The sequence below is a fragment of the Manacus vitellinus genome, unplaced genomic scaffold (assembly GCF_001715985.3).
Source record: "Manacus vitellinus isolate BGI_N305 unplaced genomic scaffold, ASM171598v3 scaffold_5_pilon, whole genome shotgun sequence".
Taxonomy (NCBI): Eukaryota; Metazoa; Chordata; class Aves; order Passeriformes; family Pipridae; genus Manacus; species Manacus vitellinus.
In genome coordinates, this window is record NW_021940682.1 from 14,216,493 (window position 1) to 14,235,804 (window position 19,312).

The following is a 19,312-nucleotide window of genomic DNA, read 5'->3' on the forward strand; positions in this document are numbered from 1 at the left end:
CTTTGTACACTCCCCTGCCTTGTTCATGACATCATTTCTAGTCTCTTGAATTAAGTAAATGGAGTGGTTCAAGAACCACTCTCACTGAGTTGCTGCATTTGCTCTTCACACAAAATAAGGAAGGGGTTGTGCCTCAGAAAGGGTCATCACACTGCATAGCTGCAGAGAGCTGTTTATGTGTTGGCTGAGTGAATACAATACTTCTAATAGGGATAATAAGGATGGTAAGCAGTGAAACACTCTAGGTAAAGAGAAAGCATGTAGCAACAGAATGCAGGAAGAAACAGGGAAAGAAAATCTAAACATATATCTTTCTTGAATTTGAATGTGGCTCCTCTTAATAGCTTGCTTTTCCAAAAGAAATATTATCTCATTAGCCAGTTATGAATGTTAGCTTATTAGCATACTTAAAACAAGAGCCCGTAAGTCTTAAATTATTTGCTCATTTCCTTGTCTCGAATACAATGACTTTTTTTTGTTCTTTTTTTTCATTCTTCCTTTCCCCGTTTTGCATTGCCTTGGCAATATATATGCCTCTCCAAGAAAAGGACTAAAAATAACACTTCTCTCCTTTCCACTGGGAGTGGAGATGTAAGAAAATAATATCTTATCAGTAAGCACTGAGGGAAAATAAGATTTTATCAGGGACTTGGCTTGACGAAGATAACATGTTATCAAGAGGGGAACTTGGCAAAGATAACACGTTATCAATATCAGGAGTAAAGCTTGGGGAAAATAATGTCTTAATACCTATTAGATTCTAAATAAGCCATCTGTGCTCTTGACGAATTGTTATTTTCTCCAAGTCCCATTCCTGTAAAGATGTTGATTTTTTGGCAAACCACTTCTTTAGCAGTTGGGAAGCGGGGGAGAACGAGGAGAAAAGGAAGCTCCTTCTCCACAAAGCTAGAGGGATATTCTCTTTCTTTTCAAAAGCTTTGTATGCAGGTGAAGATTGCCAGTGTGACAGCTTGGAAGACTCACATCTTTAGATACTGAGTGGGTATTGCAGGGAAAACTCCTACAATGCTTGGCAAGTACACTGCAGAGAACCCTGTAACAGGAGAAGAGGGTCAATGTCCCTTCTGTCCTTTGACCACACTACACAGGCTCTGAGGTGTTGCCTATAGGATTTTTGGTGAAAACACTTATCTACAGAAGCGATGACTAGCCATCACTTAGCAATGACTTTCTGCCATTAACAACCTCATCACAATTAGCAGTATTCACTTGGGGCACAAATAAATGACCCCTTTTAGATCAGCTGCAGACATAATCACCATTCAGTTAGAGGTTACCATTCCCACAGCTTAAGCTGACCCAAAGGGTCACACAATGCTTCTTATCTCCTGCAGTGCAAAGCATCCATTGCCTCTGCCCTGAAACATTCCCCTCTACCACCTCCACTAAGGGGGTAGAGACAAACCACTGTCTAGTGGGTGCCTGTGCCCTGAAGCTGAAACCTGCAACTCAATTATAAATCTTCACAGTTTCAATCTGGATGAATTTAAATAAATTGTGGCACCTCCTGGAAAATAAGAAATCCAATTCATAGTAGGATGGACTACTAACTGCCTTAAATGGCAGAATGTGGGTGAATGCCACTGGTTATTCATAGGAATGGGCAAGCAGGGAATAATTAGAAGGGAAGCTATGGAGGGCCTGTAGGAGTGTGATGTGAATAATAAAGCACACTTAGGAAAAGGCATATGAATGATATCTGCAGGGTAAGTATTTGTAGCCAGCTGAATTTCCCTGGTGTACAGTAGGAGTGGGAGGGAAAACAATGGGATTTGTTAATCTAAACATTTCCTATGAAGAAGCAGACCTTTTTTTTTTTTTTCATTAACCATTTGGACACCTTACACCCAGATATTTCTCTCTGTTTAGATGTGAGTTTTGTGTTAAGATAACTTCTGAGGCCCTGATATAGCAGAATACATAATCAGCAGCAGGCAGCCATTACAGCTCTCTAAGGTAAAGCATGTGCCCAAATGTGTCCCTGCAGCTGTACACAGTACTGTGACTATCATTCATGTCAGTGGGATGTAAAAGACTAGAACTATTCTGTGCTGGCTCCTGCTCAGTAATAAAATGTGGAGAAGATAGGAAGGTAAAAAGTCTAAAACACAGTATTTTACAGTGATTTTCTAAAAGTACAGAAAGTACAAGAACTAAATATCTATAAGCTTAAAAAAGATTATAAAAATACCTCCAGGTTTCTACAATTGCCACAGTAACCACAAGCAAGAGACAAGCATGCTCAATCAAAGCCTAGTAGTAGTTAATTCAGAGTCGTTTGCTGATGATTAGCCTCAGCTGCTCATCAATAGAGACTCCAGCTGATAATTATTAAGTTAAACTTCTGAGCAGTATTTGCATATGTAAAGCACGCTTTCCCTGCTGAAGCAACAATGGATGCTATAATGCATTTCCTGATTGTACAGCTCTTGGATTTGGGGAACCTGGGCAAGAGAGTCTGCTTTGCATATCCTTCCTTAGCCTCATCAGACCAACCATTCAGAAGATATGCACTTGCACATAGTGACATCTACAAGCTACAGCAAAAAACATTCTTAACCCTACATAAGAGGAAAAATGCAACCATTCATTTTAACCAGAATATCTCTAATAAGAATAATATAAGACACACTTTTGCGTATTCCTCTAAGTATTTACCTAAGCTTCCTTACAACCTAAAAACTGAGCAACAACTAGTCTGTGACAAGGCAGCCTGGTCACCTCAAAAAACCTGCAGAAATTCTAGTGGACAGATTTGGTCCATCAGTTCCTAGTGACCTCCAGATCTGGAGGAAAATTGAATATCATTATGTGATTCTTGGGTTAGCTTTTTCTCATCTCACTTTCTCCAGATCAGATTTTCATTTCCTGAATGCTATTCTTGGTCATCAGTAATAGCCATGCCTCCTTAGTTAACTGTAGGGTCAAGAACACAGGTAAACGCACACAATGTATTGACTACATTTATCTATTAAGTTCTCCACGTTTCCTTAATTACATGACAGACAAGGCACGCTCAGATCTGCTTAATACCCAAGGAGTTCAGAGGCACAGTCGCTTTAGGGATAAGGGAACATGAGAAAGAATTGGGAAGATCTTTATGTAATCCGTAACACAACTACCTGCCTCCTTGTACCTATCATATCACTTTGGTTTAAGAGTCCATCATAGGCTCAGTATTAATGGACCTGAATTTTTTTTATCAGACAGCAAAGAATAGTAAAGCAAAAGATCTATTCATTCGATCATTATAAAAAAAGTAAAGCAAAAATAAAGCAAAAGTATGGCTTTAGTTAAACATGGGAGACAGGTTAAAAGAGGAAGGTCTAAGGGAATGCAGGTGGTCAGCCTCCATGAAAGCCAGCATTTGGGCTCTTAAAGGAGAGTTTAAAATTTAGCTATGGCAAAATTTATGTGCGTTGCTGGAAGTCACCTGGTAGCACTGTTACACAGAATCTCAAAAGTTGATTTTCAACACATCTACAGAAATGCTGCAGTATTAGTTCAGGCTGGTTGCTGATGCTGAAACCTGCTCGAAAGCTTGTTATATCCCTTAATCTCCCTTGGCACAGAGATGCCATCAGAGAACCATGCACTGGTATTTTGACTGAGGCTGCTGGAAAAGGAGGTTGTCTGAATACTGACTGAGCATCACGGGTTGTTCAAGGATAAATAAGTAAGTCAATAAAAAAAAATCCAAATTCTGCACCACACCATTTCTTCCTCAGCAGGAACCAGATCTCTAAAACCATTCAAATCTTACAGAGCTCAAGCCAACAACAACAGATATGAGCACACATATATAAAGGCAAGTGGCAAAGAACAAATTTTCAAATCAATTATTTTTCTTCTTTCTAAATGTATCTGAAGATTACACATGCAGACAGAAATATTACAAGTTTTAATTTCCAGTTTAATGTTATGAAATAACATCAGTGTTATTTCTCTGATGACATGGCAGCGCAAAAGTTATTAATATCTTTCAGTATTGAGTCTTCTTTTCTCCCCACACATTCTCAGCGCTTTTCATTTGCTGCACCTGTCATTTCAGCCACTTCAGTCCCAAAGAAAAGTGAAGGGAAAATGCAAATAACTGCATATTCAGAACACATGACGGCTGATCAGTGTTATGACATTTATCTTCACTTATGACAAGAGATAAAATAACTCAGAAGTTAGTTTCCTGTCCTCCTCATGAAGAAAAGTGTCATACCAGATCGTCATGTACTATATACAGCAGAATTTCTAACACACTTTGCAGAGGAAAAAAGAATCTCAGCAGTGATACAGATGGTAGGTTACATGTCATGGCTATGACATCAGAAATGAAACACACATCATTTTAAAATAGGACGTATAAAAATAAGTCATGATATAAAAAATAGCCCTAAACCAGCGTACAAATTAGCTAAAGGCAATTAGTTAGACTATTTACAAAAGTTATAATTATATTAAACATGAGATGCTCATACAGTTCAGTGGAATTCTAAATTCTCATTTCCCCACATTTTCCAAATAGAAAGCCACAGCTGGCCAACATATTGTGTTTGACAAAATAATACTTTTCTACTTAAAATCTCCAAACCCCATTGTATACACAAGAGGGAGTAACAAAATTAAAACAAACAAACAGACTAGAAAATGTACCCTTAATTATCTTGAAATCCCATGGAAATCAACAGTGCTTTCAGCATTAGCTTCAGTGTGGCCAGATACTTACCCCAGGGCTAGTCTATTTTTGGTGACTAGACTCCAATGATATGTAATATGGAATCTCTTTTTTGCATTAACTTACTCAACACTTACTTTTTAAAAAATATTTAGCTTTAATATATTAGAGATGCTCCTTCTACAAAGATAAAATACGTTTATACAGAACTGATATTATATCAGATATATTTGATAAATATATCAGGAAGACTGAGATTTAATTTGTATTCGTAACCTAGGTTTCCTAAAAAGCATGAGGAAATTACTTTTCTTTATGATACTCTTGATTTGTTACAAAAGTGAAGACAGCATATCAGAAACATAATCTTGTTTCAAGTAAGCCAAAGGCAAAACTCAGCGACTGATGAAGACAAGCATAGGTCTAATATTTCATATGTCCATGCAAACAGCATGGTGGTGTTAGTCATTTTTAGGTTGTTCCTTAAATGTACACAGTGCTGCACTGCTTTAGGTCAGAATGTGGGCCATGTCCCCTGTGCCCCATCACAAACCTGCTGAGCTTCCTGTGAAGCAAGCAAATAAAAATTTTCATTTTTGAGCAGCCAAGTTTATTAAGGTTAAAAATCACAAACTAGGAGCAAGATTTAGATGTTCTACTTAGTAAGGTTTTGTCTTGTAAGAGATGAGGGGTATCTTTGAGACTAATTGACATTTCTGATGTGACACTCAGAAACATCTTAATGTACATGTAGGATACTAAATATGAATTCTAAAGAATGCGCCTACTCTTGTGTATGACAAAACTGAGGCTAAGCCTCACTGACATCCTCACTTACTATTCTAAAACAAAGTTGCTTTACTCAGAGCAGCAGTGCTCAATATCCACAGGATCTGCATGTATTTAAGTAAAGACTTTCTCTTTTTCTTTCCTCAAATAGATCTCTTGTTTTCTAAGTTCTCCTTATCTCCAGGAATTTCTATCAAAAGTAGAACATACTGTGTGAGACCTCTTTAATAAATACAGGCAATGTGAAGTTTGTAAAGATGTTTTTGTTAGGTAGACTGGGTGCAGGGCCAATGGCTGTAGGCTTTCTACAGTGATGTGAAGTATGAACTAATCCATGTCTATGACAAGTTTTTGTGTTGGAGTAAAAGGAAGATGGAGGCACTTACAAAAATTACTGTATTATGTTGTGTGTAGAGATCAATTACAGTCTTACAATTGATCTGTATTTCTATTGATAGATTTTCATTAAAAATATCTATCCTTTGTTAGTGTAATATCTTCCTTTGTTAGTGTAATTATAGATTTATTAATTTCTACCATTTGAAATATCTTTTGTTATCTTAACGTCTAAGCAGAATAGATGGAGACTTGGTCAAAATTGTTTCATAGTAAAAGAATCCAAATCAACATACCTTATGCCTAAAGAACTACAAAATATGGAAAAAACTAATAGATCGACTACATAAAAAAAATAATACTGTAATAGTAGAAGTCCTTTGAAAGGTCAAGTAAAAGAAGAAACAACAATGGCGGGGCAGGGGGGAAAGAAGAGAGAAAAAAGTGGCTTCCATTCTCACCTGCTCCCACCTTGTTCTAGGAAAAGGGAAGGATCTTAATGATTATTTTTAGTTACCTATTCCATATTAATTTGAACTAATCTAGACACAGGAATCAGCTGTTAAGACCTGACATAGTATAAAGCTGAGGAGTGAATGTTAAAGGACACTGCTAACATCAACCTTCTTTTCCCTGTAAGAACAGGCTACTGCAATATATACCCTTACAGGAAATAAGGAACCATGGACTTCTCCCTTTTAAATTATGACCTTCTAACCAGGAAAAACTAAGGCAACCAACAGAATAAGAACATTTTATCATACTATTACTATCATGTTTACTTCTTAAATTATGCCGCCTTCTGCTCTTAACTATGATTAAAACAGTACATGTATTGAGTTATACCAGCTCTGACTTCATGCACTCCTCTGAAGAAAATTCTGTATTTCTAACAGTGTATAATATGTATCTTGTCCCTAAGGCAAAATTCCAATTGATAGGATATTTGAATGTGATTTTTTATGTTTTTGAGAGACACTCTGTCCTCTTTTGAACAACTGTAACTTCAGGATCATATTTAAATTTCATACTAGCACCTTATACTAGCAACTTCTACTGAAATGATTTAGTTTCTTATTTGATGAGCACAAACATTTATTGTGAATTCCATCACAGACAATGCTTTTCTTTCTTTTCCTGAATAATCTGACTGAGTCCAATCAACAGGAAAAGTAAAATTCCAGATTTGCCTAAAGACCACATAGATCTATTATGTGACAGTCATTAAAATCTTGGGATATTAAGAAGAACATGGGATGTGAGAGTGAGTGAAAAATTTGCTGTCTGTGTTCAGTATTTTCAGTTCTTCAAATTCTATTTAAAGTCTTGCAATAATTTAGATTTACTGGAAAGTCAAATCTTGGAATTACATGAGAAAATATCATTCCTTTTCCTCAATTCCTTTGCGGTAAAATCTCATTTTCATCCCTGCAGGAGAAAGCTGCAAAAAACCAGCACCTGTCGCAATGAAAAGATCAGAAGACAAAGCCCTTAAAAGCTTATAATTTTAGATATAGTAAATTATGCCTTTTGAACACTTTGAACTAGCAACACAATTTTTTTTATTCAAATTGTTCAAATGACTTGTGCTTTACTGTGATGGGTACGTTCTGTAACAGCAGACACGTCAGCCAGGGTGGGCAAATGGAAGGACCAGCACCTGTGACAAGTTTGTGACAGCTATGGTGCAGGCACTAATTCAGCCTAAGGACAAGCCAAAATGGTCAGGCGTTTAAAGGAGCCTAAATATCCTGTGCTAATCTTCAGCAGAACTTTCAAGACAACATAATTACACCAGACAAATAAATACACAAAATTAACAAGTATTTCTCATCAATCATTTGAATTATTGAGGTTTTGTTTGTTTTTGTTGGAATTATACTTGAGAGAGCTCTGCAAGCAAAGTTTTGTACCGAAAACCACATTATTTTCACTGATATCTCCCCAGTACACATAATAGGGTTCTCTCCTTCTCCATACTGGGCACTCAAAAGGCGTCCAGATCTCAGGAAAAAATGTCCAAATAAAGGTAAAGTGGTATCACTTCTACTGTCACAGTATAGTGTTTAGAAAGCAGAAGTTTTACTCTGCCAAGCATATAAACCTCCAAATCTGTTAGATATCAATTACTATGTATTTAATTTCACAGCTGTGCCTTTTCCCTTTTTGATTCACTACCACCATCTTTTTCTGCTTCTCTTGTTCAAGCTATTTGGATCTGGTTCATAATCAGGTCCTGATGATCCTTAATGCTTTAATTTCAGAGCCCAGCATTTCCCAACTCTCTTCTTCATTTTGAAATTTGTGCAAATTCGATCTTCATCCTCTGTGTGGCTGTGCAGACTGTAATCCCTCATAATAGGCTGATGCTGATCCTGCTCTATGGATTAACCAGTGTAAAATGCCTGTGTAAGGATTTCATACCTTCCAAACTCAGCCCCGAGCAGCCCAGGTATGTCTAATCTAACCAACTGGCTTTTATCAGCTGCACACAAGAGATGTGAAAATAAGCTTCATTTCAAGCCTCAATCGCATAACTACAACCATGTTATTATTTATTGTATTTAACACAAGGAGCATATGTGAGGAATTCTAAGGTACACTCTGCAGTCATACATCACTGGATTTGGCATGGTGCAAGTTTCTTTGAAAATTGTGAAATATCAATATTTTCATGCCTGTTTTTGATTATTTCTGTTAAAAAGAGAGAGGGAAGAAATATTGCTGAACTTCAAGTGCAATTTTCCTGCTTTCTTCTTGTGAAATCTATATTCCCATGCCAGATGGTGTCTGAGTTATCAAAGTTATTACCCTAAACTCAATTAGAGAAGAATGAAAGTAAGTAGGGGATGAAGTGACAGAAGTATTCAAGATATAAAGGACCTAATGTAGGTGAGGACTCTCTAAATTAGATAAAAATTCATCTATAAATGCAGCCTAGAACATAACAGCTTGAACCTTTACTTTCAGATATTCTAAGTCGTGCAAAATTCAGTACTTGCTCAAGTGGGCACAATTCCCAGTGACACAGTGGTCTGTACAAGGTAGGAGTAATTTTTTTGTTCTGCAGAGTCTATTACTAGACATCACCAAACACACTCTGAGATAGTTATTGCTCAAAATGTTCCTGTACGTGTTGTAGGATGGCTTTTTAGGCTGTTGTGTCACCTCAGGAATGTTTGTTTCCTTTCTTAATCGTGGCTGTTTTGTATTCACCATAGCAAAAATCAATTACAGTAAATACTTTTTACTATAAAACCTGTAAAGTAGACACCACATAGGTGCTGTTTACATTTAGTTTCTTTCACATTTCTTTTTTCTTTCTCTATTTGCTTTTCCTTTGGTGAAGTAAATCTAAACAAGTTGGCACTGAGTTACAGGTATAACCAAGAACTACAGCTACAGGTTTTAAGGTGAAGCAGCCAAGAATTACTTTTTAATCTACTAATGAGAGTCTACTTATAGGAAAAATATATAAGAAAACCTAGTGAAAACAAATCTCTTTGGCTTATCAACACTCATTTCTGCATAGCTTCTACTGACAAGAATCATGTTTATGGGTAAAACTTATCAGGATAATTTGTTAGCGTTCTGCAGGTTGTTCATTCACTTTCTCTTTAACAGGGAGATATACCTAAATTCTCAAGGTATGCATAGGTGAAGAACAGTAAGGAAAATACCAATATGTTCTGAAATGCTCAGAATTGGTGCTGGATGGCTGAAAGAAAAGACATACATACCACTTTAGAGAAGAGGGATGTAGGTTGTGCAAAATCTCTGGCCAGAAAGAGAACAAATTGAATCTTAATAATGCATGCATCTCTTGCACCCCCACATAACATAACATACCAATACCATACCATGCCATACCATACCTAAAAGTACAGTGTGGAAAGAATACAAGATTTTCAAGTATAAGCATTGAGAATTTAGGAAGTAGCAGAAGTACTTCTGCCTTTGTTTGCCTCACGTGTGTACAGGACAAGACAAAGCACTACTGCAAATACTAACATGTCAGATGCAAACACTAGCAATAGTTTCAGTTTGCAGGGGTGTGCCCTGACAATCTGCAGTGTCATGATACACATAGTTAAGAAAACCCCAAGCTCTTTTCCCCACCGCCCTAAGGAAAGGATTATTTTCAATGCAGACCACTTCAATTTTGGGTTTAGTACACTCTCGCAAAGGTTTCAAACTTATGCAGGAAGGAAACGCAGTAGCTGCTTAGAAGAAAGAGTAGGAACACAAACAGTGACTATGAACTGCCTAAACCAGATGGGCCAGGGCCCCAGAGAAATCTGCCTTCAGTTACATCCTTTCAACATCAGTGGCACACACCTTTCCTGAGCAGGGCTGGTCTCAAAGGCTATGCTGAGACTAAAAGCAGATATATTCCAAAACCTCAAATTTCTGCAGCTCAAGAAAAAAAAGGAAGGAGTTTTTAGTGGAGTACAGTCACAGCAGAGCCACCACTCAGAAGTCTTAAAAAATATGCCACTGAGAACCACAAAAAAATGGATAATGAGAAAAATTCCCTACTGGAGACTTATATATCTCTGGGGAATTGATCCACTACATTCACATATGGGATGCTAGGGTGCGTATGAGACTGGAGCATGTACATATATGCATGTCTATTAAAGGCTTTGGAGGAGGGCGGGGGAAGTCCCATATGGAATTGTTACTGGTTTAGTTGCAACATTTCTGAAAATACAGTAACAACCCATGATATTTTCATGACCATTGCAGGTCAGGACAGCTGAGGCAACAGCACTTTCAAGTGGTATATGAACACTTTCACGCTACGTCAGATGGTAGCATAAAGGGCAGACTGCAAATGGTTCCCTTTTTGACCACTCTTAACATATCAATTAAAGCTACCAATAAATCACAGTGAGTGTATGATCCTGATCGAATTTCAGTGCTTGGAAAATTTTGAACCCAGGGCACAGTACAATTCTGGGCTTATATATGTCTTCAGGAAAAAGACCTTAAACTATTAGTGCAATGGAGTATGCAGAGAGCAGTGAAGCACTGCTCCAAGAAACAGGAAAATCAGTAACTTGAGGTCACATTTCATATCTCGCTTTGTAAAATGGAAATAGCAAAAAAGAGAGAGGCATAAAGCTAATTTAGAATAGAGAATATATGAGCGAGAAAAAAAGCATAATGAAACCCCATAAATGGAGCTGTTAAGACAAAGATGTTAAAAATATCTATTGAATTTAAGATAAGCATAGCAGACACTGACCTTAATTTAAATGTTATTGAGGAAAAACATCTGGTAGACTTTTGGTTAATTTGTTGAGAAAAGAATGAGATCACACATATTCTTCAGACTACTCAATTTTAAGGAAATCTAAAGAGCATATATATTACTAAACTCACCTATCCTAGTTTCAGGGCACAATGAAATACTAGAGAACTAGTAAACTACTTCCTAGTACCCGAAGTTTTAGTAATGTTGATTTGCTCACAGGTATGTGGAATAAATCTAAACCAATGGATATATCTATAGAAAGCACTTCTCCATAAGCAGTGACACATCCATCAGCACTCTCTTTGAAAGAAAAAGAAAATTACTAACTTCAGTGAAAGAAGCAGTGGTGATTCCCTTTATAATTCAGATGAGGGGGAATCCTACCACGCATCTAGTAGGCCAAAATTATTAAGACAGTGATTGAGAACTCTTTTCCAGAACAGCTTGCTCTGCCAAACCTATATTTTTATCTTAATTTGCAATTAATTTATTCCCCAGCTGTCAAGAAAAGTCTAGCAATCAAAAACTTTTTGATTTTCTTTTTTTTTTTTTTGTTTCTCATTCCTAATTCCAGTGTAGACTGGGGGATGGAAGAATAATGAGACAGAAAATCACCCATAATTATTGTTTTCATTTAGGTGATGGAGAAGATGAGCATTATTTAATTTTAAAATTTTCTGTATTGGTACTTTACAACGAAATTCTATTATCCAGATTTCTTTTCTATGTCTTTCTACCATTTTGTAAAAAGATAAGGTCTTAAAGATTACTTAGATGGTTCAGAAGCATATTCCATTAAAAGAAATAATCACTGAGGAGCCTGAGAGGAGCAGATTTTCAAAGAAAAGCACGTGTCTACAAGGTAGGTTAGGTGCACCTTTAGGCATCTATCCTTATTCAAATTGCTTAAGTGGCTTTAAAAAGAAAGTCCTAACTGACTCAGTTTGCTTTTGAAAGTGAGATTTAATATTCTTTTGAAGATGCTATCCCAAGACTTATTATAAATCCATTCTGACAGGCAGGAACCTGCCAATGCTCTGTACACAGACAAGCCTCTGGAAATGCAAGGACTGTTTAAAGGAAGGGAGAGAAAACCCACAAATCTCAAACATGCTCTTTATGTCCGTGGCTGCTACTGAGGGGTTTGACCATAACCACTTTTTCTTTTGATGCCTACTGCAACAATTTGGCTTGGAAGACGTTAACTTCTGCTTTACATTTATTATATTGATAATGAAAATGCTACCAAAATTGAAATTTGAACACTCTTTCCCATTTAAATAAATGAGAGAGGGTCCTGTCCTACATCATGATGATTTGCTTTGTGCAGGTAACAGACCAAAGAATTTCTGCAGCTCAGCTCTTAAGTATGAGTTTTGATAAACGTAGCCTAGTTTTAGGCTGCTCCCTTCATCACAGTGACTCTGAGGCTGTGTTCAGAAATTTCAGAATCAGAACAGAACTTCTTGTGCTACTGATTCAAAACCACCATGCAGCATTTAAGTCATATTTGAGAGAATAAGAAGAATAAGCCTTAGTAAAACATCTTTATGTGGTTGTGTACTGTGGATATGAAATAGTAACAAAGAGATTTTGGGAAGAACACCTCATTAGTCTCTTCTTAAGTAAGAATATTAATTAAAGTGAAAATATTCCCTGTTTGCTTTGCTAGATCCAAATACAGTAGGAGGTCCTTAGAGTACCTTTTTTTCCCAGCAGAGATCAGGAAAATTAAAAACAAAACAAAACAACAATCTGTAATCATTTTATATTATTATATTAAAAGCCCTCTTCCTTTGGTAACAAGCTAACAACGAAATCCTTGTTCAGAGGATTTTTCAGGCTTTCAGGCAGTACACCTAAGCTTCCGAAGAGACTTCTTGAGCCATGAAATGGGGTATGAAAATGTTTAATCCCTGACTGAACTGCTATCCTTGTGGAAGCACTCTGAATATATACAATTACACCAGAAAAAAAATCATGTTCACCAGCAGTACATTTCATTGTGGGGAAGCAGCTTTTTATTTCAATACAGAGGGTATTTTTTAACTGGTACAGTTGCCTCCATGCTAGAAATGCTTTACCAGTAAAATATACAAATGATTGAGTACTGGTGAGGTGCTCCGAGAAAACACACTGGTTAGGCCAATGCTGTAATTCGCACTTTCCTTCCTTTAGATTTCTATAAATAGCATTTTTAATCATCAGCAATTCAACATATGAATAAAGTTCGGAAGATGGAGTGGGATTTTAGAATGGCATTCATTAGTTACAAGAAAAAATAGGCTGTGCTCATCTTTCTAAATCCTACATGAGCCTGTCATGTAGGCCTATTTCCCTAGCTCCCGAATCACTTGGGTGCAATTGAAAAGCATATTCCTAGGCAAAATACATTGTCTCCAAGACTTTCAAAATGGCATGGCCAAGATTTTGCTTTTTTCTTAAATACTTAAAATTTTGACAAAAATTAAAAAGATATTCCAAATTGATTAGCTGGTCCAGCTTTTCTAAATATTTTAAAAAATAGTAAATTTACTTTTGGTATTAACAGACTTAGCCTAAGCACTTACAAAAACTAGTGGATACCCAAAATCATTGATTTGTTTTTGGTTCTTCCAACTATAAATTTTTAAAAAAATTTTGTTGAGTTTTTATAAATTTTTCAAGCTTTTGGAAGCATAAGGACAATTTTTTACCTATGTTAAAAAGAATTTGGCCACCAATCATATTAATTTGTGAAGGTGTGTTTAAGAAAGAAATGGGTATAGACTGAGAGTCTATCTGGCTTTAGGCAGTGGCATGACTGGTAGGGACAAAGTTCATTCTTGCCAGAAAAATAGCATGGCTTTCTGGAATTTATTGCTATTACTTGAATGAAACTATTTCAATAAACAAAACTACAAACACTGTAGAGATATCACATTCTATAAGACTCAGATTAGCATAAAAGAGTATAAATTGGATGTCTTCCATACTGTCTTTCTTTTATTGTTTTTTCTCAAGAAATTCTGTGAAGACCAGCAGTTCAAACTGATATGAAAATACTGGTTATTAGTATAGAAAAAAAGCTGGAAGAGGGACTACATTAAGCACTTGTTATTTTGCAGCAAAAATATATTTTAAAAGTTATCTCAGATGGCATATACTACTGCAATGTATTATTGTTTTGATTATGGGGTCAGCTGCTGAAATAAAGATTTGGACAAGTAATTGTACAAAAAAAAAAAACAGATCAGGAACTGTGGGTCCAAAATTTCCTCTGCTATAATCCACTTAAAAAGTTATCTTAGCAGCTATAAATAAATATAGCAGTAAATATAGAAAATCTTCCTTTGATATCACTGAAAAATACCACTGACCTTTTCTCACTTGTGCATGGCCATGGTGGTGGGCTGCAGAGGAGGGGGCTACATAGTACCTGGATTCTCACCAGTACTTGTGAAGTTCACTACTCATCAAATCACAGTGCAAGGAATCTCATTTTCATGTAATGAATCAGCTACAAGTACAATACTCTATCTTTTTAGTTTAAATGAATTTCATGGCAGAATTGGACAAAGCCATCTGCTGCCAATTTTCTTGGCAACTAATAGCATTGCTGCTGGCTGCTGCCAAAGAAGAGCACATTGCCATACATCTGTTACAGTTGCTATAAAACAGCAAGCTTCATCACTCCTCTCCATTGCTTCTTCCTCCCAAATCCATGAAGGCTAGATCATGGCCAAAGTACCACCAGCATGTCAAAGGCAGGAGACCTCATCCAGAATTCTGGCTATACTGGCAAGAGTGCAGCATCTCTCTCCTGGCTTTGCCATCCCTCTTGGCCACTGTGAAGGTAGAGAAAAAACCGTGTGGGTATGTCCAGTAGATACAACCTCCCTTCTGATACTTAACCATTTGTGATGTGCTAAAAAGGCTGCTGCCAAAGACAGTATGTTGAATTTAGGTAGTGTGTCCTCCTCTTCCTAGAAACTGTATAGGAATTGAAGTCAGGCTGCCCAGACAGAAGATGATCTGAGTTGTTCAGATTCTAACTTAGAGGTTGCAAATTAGGCAGCTAGGCAGCTCATGTGAACTTATGTCATGTTTTTAAGGAGGATTGTGATTACATCTTTCGAAGCATGCTGAGAAGAACCTTGAAAGCTTCTTTAAGAACAAATCCATGAAATTTTAATTTGCAGTGCAGTTGAGAGTGCAAAGACACATACCCAGCCCTTGTGTCAACCACTGCCAATCATTCAGGAGAACCAGATATTAATTAACTGTTGTAACAGGAAAAAATGGTGAAGCATCTAGACATTTTAAACACTGACATGAAACTCGTATCATGAGTTTCAAAATACTTGGTGATGCTCTCCAGTCTCTTTCAACTGCCAGAGTGCACTGACGTAGGATCTCAGGTTCTAAATGAGAGCAAAAATACATTCAGCCCTGTTAATGGTAGAGAAAAACTGAAAAGTAGTTCCCTAAAGGTTTGAAAATTAAAGAGTAAATAAACCTTCCACCTCACCACCCATCAAGATTTTCTGAAAGAAGTCCTAACCCGCTGATACCAATGGTGAAACTTTCAGTTTTCTGATATGGTCCCTTTTGGTCTTTGCTAAATCACAAAACCAGATACTAAAAAAACGCCAAAATGCAACATGCAGTCACAGCTGTTTCTTAAATCACCATGTTTAGCAAATATAGACAAAAAGTTCCCTATATTTTGCTGCTCTGATGTGTTCTTTGAGGTTTCAGATCAAGGCGAAGAAAGGTCAGAAAATACACAGTGAAATTCTGATACGTCGTCAGAACAAACTTGTTTTAAAAAAAGAGAAATTATTTCTTACTAGTTAGGCTGATGTGATGGATTAGAAGAAAATGGAAGTCAGTGTATTTATAAACTGGCACACTAAACATGTCAGAAATGAACATGACAATATGTAGACCAGATGTTTAACAGAGAATAAATCAATCAAGTGGAAACATTTTATAATACACACACTCTGAGCAACAAAGGGATGAATGGTGGGTTAGGGAGAGAGTAAAAAGCACAAAGCCTATTACCTTTTATTACAAACTACTATGACTACAGCCAATAACCACTTATTAGTAGAGACACCAGCACTAGATGATTTACAGGCCATAAAGACTCTTAGACAGAATAAGAGAATTAAGTTGATTCTTAGCCAGTATTAACTACTACCTAAAAGCAAAAATATCCAGTCAAAGAGAATTCTTGATCTCGTCTGTTCCTCAAGACTGGGAGTTCAGGAAGATGAAGCCAAACTGACAAACTAGCAAGAATCTTCATCTAGCTGCCCTGAATCAGAAAATACACTGTGCACAACGTGTTCATTTCTTGGTTTATCTTGTTTCTAGGATGCCAGTAACTAAGCCCAGGAAAAACTTACATGCATGTTAACTGTGTGAGGAAGAAGTTATAGCAGGTAGTATGGTTACTTAGATGGCTCAAGTAAGTGCTTATGTAAGTACCTAAGTTTATGCAGAAGCAGGGTCCTGTATTTTAGAGCAGGACATAACTCATTCTGTACTTTACATATTCAGTGGGAAAAGAGCTGTGAGTGAGTGCAGTCTTGGGGTTCTGTATTTAAAGTCCAGAAATTCAAAGTCATACATGGTTCCCACAGCATCCATTACTCTCTCCACTGGCACACATGTAGTGTTTTGCATAGCTGCTTATGCTAAGAAATTTATGCCCTGAAGTGCGTGTAAAACATTACCAACTTATGTTCCCCACAGCTGCTGTAACTCTAAACTTCCTGGCTTCCGTGCATTTAAATTAACAGTCATAACAATACACCAAAGCCTTTTCTTGCATTGAAATTCGATTCTAGGTAATTTTTTTACAGTATATAATCAAAACTCTCATACTGATCTCCTGCTGAAATAGCTCTCCTTCTCAGAACGTTCTGGAATAACAGTGGCAGGTCACTTACTGCTGCTCCTGCACAGCATCTGATCTTCATACCTAACATTTTCTCAAATGCACAGGGTTTTGTTTTTTTCAATGTCATGGTCACCTGCCCTTGTGAAAGGTCCTATTCATGGCACATGTGATGTTTTCAAGCCAAGTCTTTTTGAAATCACCCACTCACAGGAAAAAATATAAGAACAAGACCAATGACATATTGTTTTATTCCCTATGCTTCGTCAATCTGCACAGCATTTAAGCCAATGCCTTTGTACCTGTCCCCTCCTCACTATGAAATAAACTTCTAAGCAAAGAAGTACTAGAAACCTCATTCAGTGGGTAACTTTATTAAACTGGAAAAATGGGGACAAAGAATGAAAATATTTCCTGCTCCAGTTAAACAGTGATTGAATCATATTTGCAAGGTAAATTATTTTTTTCTGGAACATAAGCAATTTTCTCAAATAATTTAAAAAATCTTGCATAGGGCCTGCATCAAAAATGCAAAATTTTATCCTGAGCAGTCACAGTCTGAAAAACTGTACGCCTCTTAGAAAGGACATGTAGAATGGAAACATTTTGTCAACCTCAATTCTTTATAAAGACATTTCAATATTTTGCTATGTGTATTTATACAACTAAAATAAATGAAGAATATGGAATCCTGTTGTGTTCTGGTGATCCTTATTAAACAAGCAACTCGATAAAATGAAATATGTGAAGACCTACGGAATGGCCCAAGTGCTGGAAAACCTATTTTAGAATGAACTGCTGAAGGACATAAAATCTATTCAGACAAACAAAAATATGGCTAATAGGCAATTTGCTCATATCCTTTAGCATCTGTGAGAAATACTACAATTCATTTCAAGAAGACACTTCCAATTTTAAGAAAATGTTAGAGGAACAAGTGCTTGATAATTGAATTTTCAAAAATGAAAGACAGAAAAAATGTACAAATTTGCACAGAAAAAGTAATTAAGCATTGAAACAACCTGCAATAATCACCAATCATTTTCTGTCTCTCCAAGTGTGTCTTTTTGCTTGGTATACTAGAAATGTCCTTTATGTCAGCGATTTTGGTGAAGGACTGAGAGCACTATCAGAGCTAAAGAGTGTGCACCCCAGACTCAATGATCTCCACTGCACCTTAGCCCCTGCCTGGAGAACCACATTTCTGAAATTTCAAAGAGGAATTTGGAAATGTAAGAATCCAGTTCTCCAATTTAGGGCATGTGAACCAATGAAGTTCTACCACACTTACATTGTGAAGCCGGCCAAAGCCAAACTCTGCATTACTCTGCTGCCATATCTCGTGGAACCAAAATCTATGAAATCACACAAACCTCACACTTTAATATTATCATCTGCAACCAAAGTAAGAAAGAAGCAATATAAATGGTAATGAGAAGATGTCTGTTTCACTTTATTTAAAAGCCAAACTAATCCTATAATCCTAACAAACAAAAATATTAGGTTCTCCATAATTATAACATAACAATGTCCATATGGCATTTGTCTGTGGGGAACAAGAACAAGAGGCTTTACAAGTTAAATTCCAGGGAAAAAGTCCAAGGAAAACTAAGACCTATTATTGGAGATGTTGAAAGAGTGACTTGACTGCAGTAAGTAGCGGCTATTGGTTATAAAGGTATTTCATTTATAAAGAGGAGTCAGGTGTTTATACACCAATATTGCAGAAGGAAGAACAGTTTGTATAAGGTAGCTTGAGGATTTTTCAGTTTTCCTTTCTATATTTGTGTGGTTTATTTAAGAGCTATGAAAATTACAAATCAGCCATTGAGTTCTCAATGACAGCTGCGAAAGTACACATTAACAAAACAGACAAATAGAGAACTGGAAAGAAAGAGAGAAGATTAAAAGAGTTCATAATTTTTCCCTTGTGATGCCTCATTGTGGTGCATAGTTGAAGTGTAGTAATACTAAGGTAGAATTATTGTGCAAGGATATATCCATTCAGTTCTTTGTACTGCAATGTGTAAACTCAGCCCATGATGCTCTAACACAGCCATAAAATGAGGCTTAGAAAAAATTTCAAAAGGTGTCTTGGAGCCAGATGATTCAAGCTAGATGGATAGTTCCTCAAGAAAAGCTTTTGATACTTAACTGTAAAAAAAATTAAGGAAGCTAATATGCTGATGGGAAAAGATGAGAAATATGTTTACTCATCACACATTGAAGTCTTGGAAAGCAGTGCATGTTTGGCAAACTAAATGTGCTTGAAGACAAACTGAATGTGACCTTTTTCCTTTTTTAGAAATTTTAGAGAACCTGTAATTTTTGAACACACTAAGCATTG

General features: G+C 36.6%; 1 protein-coding gene across 4 annotated transcripts in view; it reads right to left on the reverse strand.

Annotated features, from left to right (window-relative positions):
• The window catches only part of LARGE1 (LARGE xylosyl- and glucuronyltransferase 1), a 279,282-nt gene that overhangs the window by 151,321 nt on the left and 108,649 nt on the right, over positions 1–19,312 (reverse strand). The gene's annotated exons all lie outside the window — the stretch shown is intronic.